Source organism: Macrosteles quadrilineatus, unplaced genomic scaffold, assembly GCF_028750875.1.
Source record: "Macrosteles quadrilineatus isolate MER2022 unplaced genomic scaffold, UCM_ALF_1.0 Scaffold_4__1_contigs__length_99947679, whole genome shotgun sequence".
In the NCBI taxonomy this organism is placed as follows: Eukaryota; Metazoa; Arthropoda; class Insecta; order Hemiptera; family Cicadellidae; genus Macrosteles; species Macrosteles quadrilineatus.
In genome coordinates, this window is record NW_026542597.1 from 49,647,922 (window position 1) to 49,658,899 (window position 10,978).

The 10,978-nt window shown below is 32.4% G+C and overlaps 1 protein-coding gene across 1 annotated transcript in view; it reads right to left on the reverse strand.

Annotated features, from left to right (window-relative positions):
* The window catches only part of LOC128992670 (mucin-3A-like), an 84,182-nt gene extending 75,171 nt beyond the window's left edge, over window positions 1–9,011 (reverse strand). Inside the window, exon 1 of the mRNA XM_054416368.1 lies at window positions 8,984–9,011. The gene's annotated coding sequence lies outside the window, so the exon portion shown is untranslated. The remainder of the gene's footprint in view (window positions 1–8,983) is intronic.
* Window positions 9,012–10,978: the final 1,967 nt, after the last annotated feature.

The following is a 10,978-nucleotide window of genomic DNA, read 5'->3' on the forward strand; positions in this document are numbered from 1 at the left end:
ATAAAATTGACATGTATTTGTTGTTAATTTTTAACAAACTTAGCCCACTGTTAAAATTCATATCAAAGAATGAAAAAGTAATGAAAATAAAAACATATATTCAACTAGGCATTTTCATAATGCATGAGTTTAGGACTCGTCGCGCCTCCAAAAAGAAACTAGGCAATTCTGCAACAGTACTCAAATTGCAACCTATTTGATAATAGCCCAAACAGTTTAATTGACTAAGGATTATCTTTTACAAAATAACAATTTATCCAAGTAATATTACAATATCAAGTTTCAAGGCCAAGTTGTTAGCAGTATTTTGAAATTTCTGTATATTCTGTTTTATAAAATTTGAAAATATTTTTATTTGTTTGGTGGATATGGGGTAAGTAGAATTTATATTGTCTTTAATCAGAATCATTACAAGAATGTATGTTACAATACCTTAAATTTTCTTATTTGGTAATGAGCTAAACTTCATTTGGGCATGATATATTGTGTGCAGTGTTGAATTCAATGAAACGAGATTTCCTGTACTCACATAAACGTGTACCCTGTTAAATGAAAATTGATATTTGTGAAACATTGTAAACCACTGATTCGTCCAAATCCCCTTGAACCTGAAACACTAACAAAGATCACGCAACTTATTTTAACTGCATTTTAAATGTAAGCTGTGTACTTTGCACCCGTAAACTGTAATCTGCATCGACCTTCAATTGGAAAACTGCAGTCTCTTCAATCCCGCTATAAATAACTTGAAAATCACTGAACGCTGAAAGGTTGTCTCCCTAATTAAAACCTCGCATAATTGCTGCAGTTATTTTTTATGACAAGGGATGCGTAAGAGTACGGCCATGACATTCTGTCTCAGGCTGGCAGGTTAGGCAACTGTGAGGGTTCTTTAGTTGTTAACGTCAAGTAGTTAGGGTGGCAACACTAATACTGATTGTATCTGCAGCTGATTAACGATAACGGTTGCGAAAAGTTAACGGGATGTCTTCATAGATACATCTACGATGGAAGGGGGAAAGGACTATATTGAATCTGGTGTACAAAGTGAGAGATAAAAAAATTCTTGAGTAAAATTATATACTACCGATCTTTTCTTTCATCAATTGCAATTTGTTGGTTGCAATAGGATGTGGAACCCGTGAAGAAAGTTTTTATAATTGTTTTGTGGGTTTTTACATCTTACATGGGCAACTACTGATAATTTTATATACCAAAGTGATTAAATTTTAGACAAATCAGAGAACATTACAAAACGGAAATAATAATGATTTCAAAACAAAATATAAATACCCATCATATTTTACTAGCTTTTTTTGAAAATGTTGCTGAGTGAAAAGTTATGATTTTTTTTAGAAAAAGGTGTTTATCTTTTTTATTTGCTTCATTGCCTACAATAAATTTACAAATAACTTACTTACCTTAACCTTACCTGAAGTAACGTAATGTAACCTAATTACAGCTCCCAGTTCAATCTGAGATAGTTTCAGGATAACTTGATACAGAATATGCGGCAATATATATATATATATATATATATATATATATATTGGAAATGGTTAGTAACTGCTGTCATATGTCCAATATGTAACTAAACTAACCATTCAGAAACTAAAAACCTAACTGCAGTAAACTGTAGGGTAAAATCCTGTTTTAATGCCCTGTAGGAAAACTGCAAAATTTCAAGCTAAAAGAAAGTGGAAACAATTCAACAGGAAAGGTCTAATACATGATTAACTAAAACATCAAGCCTTATACTATGCATTTGAAGCTACTAAAGATAAAAAGACGATAAGAGAAAAGTATATATTTCAAGAACCTTACAATAATGATACTATTAGAGCATAAATTATAGGTACCGGTAATGTTATTTGCTCAGTTAGTCAGACACCTTTTCTGTAATATTTGTCAAGATGGAACACGAAACAACAATTATAGCAGTGGTAATAACCTAACAGCAGATAATGACTTGCTGCTTCCGCAAACAGAGCTTTCTTCCGTTAATACGAAAGTCTTCTTGGTGTTCAGAACATCGGTTGACTTTACACAAATAATTTTCTTATACACTGGTTTATTTGCGTTATCATATGTACTACCCGTTAGACCCGTGCTTCGAAACGGGAAGAAAACGCAAAAGGAAATAATTATTATGTTCCATAGATCTGCTGTATGAAAAGTTAAATAACTCATAAATATATGTCCACAATTTTGATACCACCAACCAAATAATTTTCAAAAATGTGAATCTAAATTGAAAATCGTTTTACAAATAAACTTTAGGGTTATTATTTCAAATATTTCTGCTGGCGAATATTTAAATTTTCCTATCACTAACTGAAACGAATTTTGGAGAAATCTCATTAGGAGAAATTCTTTCATTGAGCATCCAAAACGTTTTCTTACCAAAACTAGAATCATTAAAACTTTGTGTGTAAATCAGCTGTAACCAATGCTTTATTTAATTAGAAAATAGTTCAATGAGATTATCAGCGAGTGTGCTAGTTTAAAAAATACTATCTTCTGTTTTCGTTACCGAACCGATATTTTAAAGGTGTTATATGGCAAAAAATATTATATTATGTACAATTCGTTGGTAAAAAATTCGTGGTTAACAGATTTTCGCCATTTACAACATCAAATTCTGATGGAGGCTAAATTCAATTACATTAATTTTCATTCTAAAATTGGCTACTACGATACTTAAAAAGGTATATGTTTCTATGTCTGTATAGTCCAAGCTAAGAGCTAAAAGTCAAATTACAAACCAAAAAATATTCCCACAAATTTAAGACTCAGAAAAAGCAGCTCACACCATTGGCTGCTTATTCCTAATTGCCTCTAGAAACCACACATTGTTTCCATACAATTGACAACAATGATGTACACACTTAAGTGGTCCTTGAGGGTTCATATTCGACAAGCGGGTCGACAATTAACCATCATTGTTTACACGAGGTGGACAATACTTGATTATATCTGCGCAGATCTGCGCTGTGCGGTCAAGGCGGCGTAGCAACACTCTCACGTCGCGACGCACGCGAGACAGTCCCACGGGCGTGCGCAACCCACGGGGTTGCAGCCAGTCGGAAACAGCGGGGGGAATAAACACATATTGTTAGGTAGAAGGATTATTTTTAGGTACATTTTCTGTTACACAATAGCATTGTATTGTAGATAATGGAGTAGACGTCTTGTCTATAGACCAGCTAAAGCCAACTTTTTTTCTAAAAGAACGTAATTTAATGAGTCATTCACACTGTATCTCAGTCCAAAGTAGTATTTCTCACCCTTAGCTTTAGTAACTGTGATAATTTATGAATGAAAAATACGCTTACGTTAATATAGGTTTGTTTAAATTTTAGCATATTTGGTAGAAAAAAATAATTTTCACCAGCATACTTTGTCGGTGGCTTGACTTAATCACTTTTGTCCAAAAGTGGCTACAACTTTAACATTTTGCCTCACTTTCCACATTTATTTAAGGTTAATGGTCAAAAGCTTCCCTAGGATAGCTTGAGAGACTATAAAAATATTATTAACAATATGATAAATATTTCGTAGCCTTTCGTCAAATACGTAAAATCTATTTTTTTGTAAATACGACTACAAAGAAAAAGTAAACACCGAGCCCTCAATATTATTTTGTAGACATACAATTCTTTGATCAGATCATACTGCAATAAATGGTATTGAATATTTTGAATGTTTTCTTCAGTTTAACTCGTTACCTACGGATGTAACCTGTTTTAAGAACGGGAAAATATTTACTACAATAACAAATCAATATACACAATAATTAAGTCCATTTAAATACCCTTGTAAGTTAATTTTTCACACTAGAAGACTACACCTAGGCAATGAGCCCTTTTAAAATCCCTTCTTAGCAATTCCCGATGTAAGTTGAAAAACACTACATAATTATTTTAAGTATTGGGGTACATTGTGTGAGTTAAAATCTAAATGTGTGTAATAAAATTTCAGCAGGATTCATTTTTTCAATGATATTCAAATTTCATTTTTGACGAGGATTGAAACATCAGTTTTCTGATTACCAGGCAAGCGATATATTTTCTCAGAAACCCAGCTACATGATTGCAAATATTTAAGAACGCATGATTCCTAGGCAAAACAAACCGGAATGGAATGAAGCGGACAGACCACTTATGCTTTCCCCCACTAATTAGTGTAGTTTTGCCACTGCACAAGGTTGTCTGTAGTCTGTAGTCTTGTGTTGTCCTAAAAGGCAACAAGGGATTTCACCGCATCGTTTCCTGTATGTTAGTTAATTGATCTCATCACAAACTGCAACTCGCTTACTTAATATGTAGTTTGTCATTGGCTGATTACCACTTGTCAATCGTAATTTGATTCTTTGATTACATCATTTTATTTATGCTTTCGATCAAATTTTTTTTTATTCATAATTCCGAATTTCGTTCAACTCTCTCTCCTTCTTCTTACCAGCCACTAGTAACAATACTTTTTGATTTTGGTTCAGCAACATCGATCAACTCACTACGTTCTACTCTTATCTTGTTTTCATATACAGTTTATAATACGCATGGTGTGCCTCGCTGTCTTTAAGTTATGATAACGATAAATTATACGGGAGTTACTTTTCATAACAGAATCTAGCTCTTAAGTTTCATTTGATTGAGCTTAAAATACTGTAAAATTACAGCAATAAAACTACTTATGTGTTATATTGCAAAGGCAATGTTGCTACGAACCGATCTTCGATTAACATAGGTTGTATGAGTGGTTAGTACAAATCGCTCGGTTATATTTGTGACAAAGATGTAAGACGACCTTTATGACGAAACCAAAAATATAGCTTAGGGCTAAAAAGGATTTTTTTCTATAAAGCCAAAGGGGGATTTTAACAGTTTGAAATCAACTACAATTTCACGAAAGAGTAATTTAATACCCATATGTTGCCTAAAATACTATATTTAGATACACAGCTTGGTAAATGTCTTACATCTCCAGCACCGCATATACAGGGTGATTGTTAATTAATTATTGTTACAGTTTTGAAACTTATCATCTCGGGGTGAGAATCAATTGAAAGAGGAGATTCTAAAATTTGTTTGAAGCCGTTTTAGTAAACATAGCTGCAAAATTAACCTATATCCGGGCATTTTTAGCGAATTTCCCATATAGGGAATAAGCTATTACCGTAGGTCTCACTGTAAGACCTGGTCCCGGGACCGATTTACTTTTTCGTTTTGAGGACCCCAGAGGCCAAAAACGCCATTTGTTCAAATTCATATATTTATATATGTGTCCATTATCACTCATTATCACTCGAGCAAAAATGATCCGATATTGTTGAAATTTGATATAAACGTGTAAACCTACATTCATTCGAACGAGTTCGCGAACCACCATGATCGGACCATGGGAACGGGGGTTTATGGGGGGGGGGGGGTAAAAATGGGGTTCTTCCGGACTTCTTTCGAAACCGTTTCGTAGAGCTTAAAAAATAAATAATTTAGTATATTGAAGCTCTTTTGTATGCCTAAAGGTTACAGAGAAAATTAAAAAAAGTGTAAGTTCAAAATCTCCATGTTATTTTTATAGAGAAAAATAAAACTGTTGTAGTTTACTTGTTCATGGATATATGTTGATACAATTTGGCAAATTAATTTATTTCCTCCTATGCTATTCAGTTTGGTCAAAAACACTTTTTACCTCCCCCATAGCAGCAAACCTAAGCACTTGTTGAATATAATGTTATTTAAATTGGGAATAAATATGTCTTATCTATGAATATGTTTAAATACAAATTTAATCATACAAGTTGAAATTCGCTTAGTCTGCAGGTTTGCTTCAGCGCAAGTGTTAGATTTTAACTACGATTTTAAATTTATAAAATACGCTTTTACCATTTCTGAATCCCAAAACTATATATACTATGTTGAATTATTATCAAAAGGTTTAAGTAATACCACTGGCGGCACATAGAGCCTTTATAGTTTTTGGCCATGATTTTGTTCATTTTTGTATTAAATCCTCTTCTATTGTGTATATACTTTTCCCACCACAAGATTAAAATACGTTCGAATTCAGCGTTTGTAACACAAATTCAGCATTTGGATCAAATTAAAAGACATACTAAGGGTTGACTTATTTATACTACGTGTAATGCTAAACATTGATACTTTCAATCCTTCGATAAGAGGATGACGGATTATGTAAATATACATAGTAAAATACTAGGATGTTCAAATTTTTTTAAGTAATCTTTGTAATCTTCAGTTTGTTTTAGTGCAATACCATTTGTTTTAACTAACAGCTGGTTAATTATAAAAATGCCCTACAGAACTATGAGGTTATTTACTCTGATGTTGTCATTGATTATAGAAAATAAGTAAGATCAGTAGACCACCAAGATAAGTAACACCATCGATGTGTACAAGTTGAGGCTCTGTACACGAGTTAAAAAAAGATATGCAAATTATTTTACTGCTCAGCTTTTTTGGAAAGGGTAGGAAAATCACAATTTTTACATGTATTAATTCATCTTGGCAGCTTTTTTTATAATCAATGTTTTTGAATGCTTGAACTTTGTTTGGACTAGTCCCGGAAATATTGATGTCATAAAGATGGAGATCAAGAATCCTCAGGAATATGATTTTAAATTAACACCACAACCTCAGACGGGTTTTATCCAAAGATATACAGATGAATGACATAGATTGAACACAACGTCATCATTGACCTAGGGTACTGCAATTAGACTAACCATCCTTTTATGAAATCTAAAAAGTTGTTTGGCGTGTGTTTAGTTGTGGTTACGTTTGGAGGCGCTGAATATTTTATAGTTTAAATAAATAAATATCGGGAATTACGATGTACATTGATTCAATGAGGGTGGTTTAATTATCAAGGATATTAGAACTGATAACGGAATGGATAATAAACATATATACAAATAATTACGTCACTAGCTTTACTAGCGTTTTTACTTTTTAAATTCCTTCAACATGTAACTAGTTCTTTTGTTTAGTTGAATATTATTTTATTTTTGAATCAGCTGTTTACAAAACAAACTAATATGTTGTCGTGTTTACTTTTCTTTGTTTACACTTATTTATTTAGCAATTGATGCAGTAAAATTGACATAAAGGATGTGTGTGGACGATTCGTTTAATGATGTCAGGACACCAACGTTATAATTATGTGTACTGTGAATGTTATTGAATGTTTTCGTTTTATTTTAGGGAGTTTCTATTCAGACCTACTGGAAATTGTGTATAGTATGAGTTATTGTATTGTAGTGATATTGATTATGGAAGAGGCAGGTATGCATGGAAGGTGATATCATTGACTAGACCTATACTCTTCTCAATTGATAATTACTCTTTCTACTGTAGGCTGCAAAAAATTTGTCTTTATACATGTAAACTAGCTGTTCTGAATTATAGGCCTACACAGTTTTAACTGACTACTCCCGTACGTAGGACGGGCTAACACCTCGTAATGGTTGAAGAAAAAATGTTTATTATCAATTAATTACTGCAGCAAGTGGTTTCTACTTTACTTTACTTTTCCACAATCATTGAGTAAATTATAAAAGATAAATCCTTGATAGATCATAGCTGGTGATTTTACTGCCCCTACGTAAAATAATACACCATCGCCAGTGAGCATAAAACAGCTATTAATTAGTTATGTTATTAGGCAGTTTGTTAAGCTTAGACAAAATAAAAGAATTTTTCATTTTTTTTAGCGTGTTTTTAATGCTATACAACAATTTAAGTGTGTATTTTATCTTACGACAAAATGTTTCACTATTTAATAGGCCTACAATATTTTGCACTATTTGTTATTATTATTAAACTGTAGTTATAGTTGAAACTGTGACAAATTTGTATATTAGTTCTATAAAGTAATGTTTTTTTAAAATTGACCAACCACTCGAAAACATTTTTTGTATTGTACCATTGTTTAGTAATATTTATTTGTGTTATAACGTTTTCACAGTTCAAAGTTTGAATTAATTTGTAATATTTAAACCAAGATAAGTACTAATTGTATTGCTTTTTTCGATATTTGAATACAATATTTGAAAGTAATTTTATCTATTATAAAATAGTCAGACTTTAAGCCAAATTTTTCTAATACTCTAGTTTAATACCTTTACCACTTTATTATACGAAATTGTAGTTGATTGCATTTGAATTTATTAATTTGATTCACTCTTTCGTAACTTGGTCTAAGCATCAACCGGTTGGTCTAAAATAAACCAAAGAAATTAAACGTAGATTTGCAGAGACTTTAACGAACGTATAATCTTATTGCGCTTTCTTATGTCAGCAGCATTAAAGCTCACACAAAAATAATGAAGACATAATCTCTCTTACTTAATTCATTATTAACTTGTACACAAGTTTGTGTGCATAAGTTTTCTTTTGTCTATTTTACTTAGATGTACTCTATTTTACGTATTTGTTCAGTTAAAAATGAAAAAGATTTAAACATTATAGAGTGGTTTTAATGTTTAACTGACTTGTAAATCGTACAAACACATTTAACGCAAAATACCATTCAAAACTATTTAGGTAGAGTAGTGGTAAAAATGTGAATTATAAAGCAGTGGTTGGAAATTCGCTGGTTTTATTAAAGTGGGATTGATTCTACACCTAGATGCTATTTATATTGGGGCTATCAATAATCAGTATTTAACAAAAGGTCGCCATTAAGAAATGCCATTGGAACTCCCTTACAAAAATCTGTTAAGTATGGAAATCGTGGATAAACACAAAATGAAATAAACAAAACCAAAAATAAAACAAGAGGGATCTTAAGTCCAACCAATCCCCACGAAAAACGAAGACGACGACGGAGAAGTGAACAAAAATATTGTTATGGACATAAATAAAATACAGAATAAGTTAAAACATTATCGAATAAGTATAAACTAATATTAAACTAGTGACCCCTCCACCAAGAGACCAAGAGAGCATGGCAGACTCACCAGCCCCACTCCACAGCACTAGACACTACGACGGGCACACTGTAACTGACTCCAGCTCTTGCTCCAGCACTCCAGCAGCGCCGGCCCCCGCCCCACTGGGTCAAGGATCACCAGACTCATCCCAATATTGATATCTGCACTTTCAACTCAGGATTGGCTGCTGATTACTTCCTCGTGAGCACGTTTTGTGATACGCTGCTCAATGTGTCGGGGATCTATGGGGCGTCGGGTGTTTTCTTGTGATTAAACTTTGCTTCGAAATGTGTTTGTAGTAGTATAATATTGTGTACAGTGAACGAATATTGGTATCCATTTGTAATACAAAAAGAAATATAGCCCTTATGGAGTTTTGATGCGTGCACAGTCTTTGCCAGCATAATAACCACCAGATAAAATTGAATATGCTTCTGTCTGTCATTAATGTATTACCAAACTGTACATCCAATAGCCAAAACGGTGATGGGAGTTATTTTTTTATATTTTTTTACTTACCTTACTTAGAACATTTATGTCATGATTTTGAAATCTCTCAAGCCTCTGCTGAAAGGCTTTCTAAATTCTACATATACACTATAGTCATGTACATTGATATCATATAAGTATCATATAAGTCTTATAAGTGGTTATATAATTTTGATAACAGTTATAAAATAAAAATCGTTACAGTACCGGTATTCGAAAACATTTTTACATTTATACTGCCATAAGGCGGAATGAAATAAATTAAATAAAAGTAGAATAATTTTGCAATGATTAGGGTTTCCGTTTTTATATTTTAATGTTCCGTAATTAATTAAATCGAACATGTAAAAAATAATAGACAAAATATGTTGCGTAGTCAATGATATCCATAGCAGTTTTGTCTGCACTTGTACGATACTTTTTCTTTCTTGGCCAATACACTTAGGAAGGTGAGATGAACAATTTATGGATTGAACACAGTTATACCAAGTCCCATTTTTTTTATTAACTATTCTATGCACAAATGGGTAATAGTTTATACCTTTAAATAGGTTTGGAATAACTTGTTCAACTCACATTTGTTACTTACTTGTAGCTCATTGAAACTGCTACATTTTTACATGTTTGACAAATATCTAAATCGCTTTGTCTACTTATCAATACGCAAATCATCTATTGAGTATTGTTTGACTTTGCGCAAATTATATGTGATGATGAAAAAGCCCCAATTAGTGTGACCAGTTAAACTTTGAATTCAATCCAAACTTAAGGGACTAAACAAATATTTTATTATTAAAGTGTCCAAGTTTACCCGTCACAGTACAGATATAACTTTTACACACTATACTTTAATCGAATGCTATTTAAGAAATCGCTGAAACAACGCTGAAATTCCCAACAACACCTTCGAAGTGGTGACCTCCAAACTGATAGCTATAAGGAATGCTCGAATCATTGTAGTATGACAACGAAACTTTACTTTTACTGAACATCAATGAATTTGTCTCGTCAGTGGCTTCCTTGACTTTTCAAAATGTCAAATATAACATTTGTGTTCAAAAGATACTTAAACTACTGCACTCATCCTAATGCACCGAACTGTATCTTTGCGTGTAGACCAGTCATTCAACTATTGAAGAAAAAATTGTTATAGCTGTTTATTCTTTATCCGTGTTTTATTAATGTATTGAATTGATTTTCTGTAACAAGTACATTATAAGGTGCTCATATTTCAAATACTTATAGGTCGAAGTACACGCTCTGTTGGGCATGAGTTCAAGTGTAAGGCTTAAATTGTTATTTACTTTGAATACACATTTTTAATGAAGAATAAAATTATTACGCTTCCTTTCCATGTTTTATTTGACGCAAACTTGTTCAATGTAAAGTGCTATTTCATAAGCTGTAGCTTCTAAGCCCACAACCAAGATCAAAACAGCTTAATAAATTACAAAAACTGCTTCGTATAAATGATTTCAGGTATGAAGTGTACTTGGTGAAATCCATAGTTTCCCCAAAACAAACTAACTCTAG